The 1,488-nt window shown below is 44.4% G+C and overlaps 1 non-coding gene across 1 annotated transcript; it reads right to left on the bottom strand.

Annotated features, from left to right (window-relative positions):
• Positions 1–1,324: 1,324 nt before the first annotated feature.
• Positions 1,325–1,488, bottom strand: LOC113456995. The gene has a single exon (XR_003377662.1). It is a non-coding gene; the product is annotated as a U1 spliceosomal RNA (small nuclear RNA).

Raw genomic sequence — 1,488 nt, 5'->3', positions numbered from 1 at the left:
GATCTCTGTGAGTTCGAGACCAGCCTGGTCTACAGAGCTAGTTCCAGGACAGGCTCCAAAGCCACAGAGAAACCCTGTCTTGAAACCCCCCCCCCCAAAAAAAACCACAAAACCCTGAGCTCAGGCTTCTGACTGTAGCCCAACTCCCCTAGTCCCGGGGCTCTGGCCCTGGTAGAGCCTCTCTAGCCTGGGGCCTGGTAGAGCCTCTCTCTCTAGCCTGGGGGCCCTGGTAGTGCCTCTCTAGCCTGGGGGCCCTGGTGGTGCCTCTCTAGCCTGGGGGCACTGGAAACCACACTTGTAGAGTGACCCCCTACCTTGGATCAGTCACTTGAGTTAGCATTGGACCTGTGCTTCAAACTTGAAGCCAGGTCAGGAGAACTGGACTGTGGTTTTTCACAAAAGACTTGAAACTTCAACATCCTGGAAGAGTTGACATTAGTGCTGAAGTCAACTTTTGAAAGTGCCCTGAGACTGGAAAAAGATGGCTCAGAGGATAAGGGTTAAGGTATAAATATTATCTCAAAATGTATAGGATATAGAAATATATATACATGCATAATTTCTGTCATATTAATGGTCATATAGAGTACTAACTAATTCTAGAAAAGGACTTTATGTAGCTTTCTGTTCATCATTTCATCAGGTTTGAGTGTCTATCAGGTAACTAGAACTGGCTCCATAGCTACTGAGAAACCTTGTCTCGAAAACAAACAAACAAACAAAACAAAGCAAAAACAAAAGAAGAAGAAGTGACAAGATAAAAGCATAGATCATTAAATCTACTTTAGAACTAAAAGAACAACTACTCGTCTTAAATATTCTACACTGATATGGAGTTTTTTATATTGATACAAAAATTAAGATTGTTTTTTATACTGGATATGTTTCTGCTCTTGCATAAGATATTTTTGTACATTGATACAAAATTAAGGGGTTTTGGTCTGGAGAGATGACTCAGCGGTTAAGAGCACTGACTGATCTTCCAAAGGTCCTGAGTTCAATTCCTAGCTACCACGTGGTGGCTCACAACCATCTGTAATGAGGTCTCGTGTCCTCTTCTGTGCCATACACACAGGCAGAATATCGTACACATATTTTTAGAAATTACAATTACAGTCATTTTGTTTCTCATGACACGATCTTCTCTGTGAAACAGAGCTCCTCCTGCCTTGGCTACCAAGTGTTAGGATTAAAGGCGTTCTGCGTAGCACCGCCACCTCACTTTCCACTGCGGACACCTAGGTGCGATATTCCCACAAAGCAGTAGGAAACTAAAACACACAACACGTTAGGAGAACGAGTCTTTTATTAGGACCAGCATTGTCAGGGGAGAGCGCGAACGCAGTCCCCCACTACCACAAATTATGCAGTCGAGTTTCCCGCATTTGGGGAAATCGCAGGGGTCAGCACATCCGGAGTGCAATGGATAAGCCTCGTCCTGGGAAAACCACCTTCGTGATCATGGTATCTCCCCTGCCAGGTAAGTAT

Source organism: Microtus ochrogaster, chromosome 1 (genome assembly GCF_000317375.1).
Source record: "Microtus ochrogaster isolate Prairie Vole_2 chromosome 1, MicOch1.0, whole genome shotgun sequence".
Classification (NCBI taxonomy): Eukaryota; Metazoa; Chordata; class Mammalia; order Rodentia; family Cricetidae; genus Microtus; species Microtus ochrogaster.
This window is presented reverse-complemented; position numbering and strand designations above follow the sequence as displayed.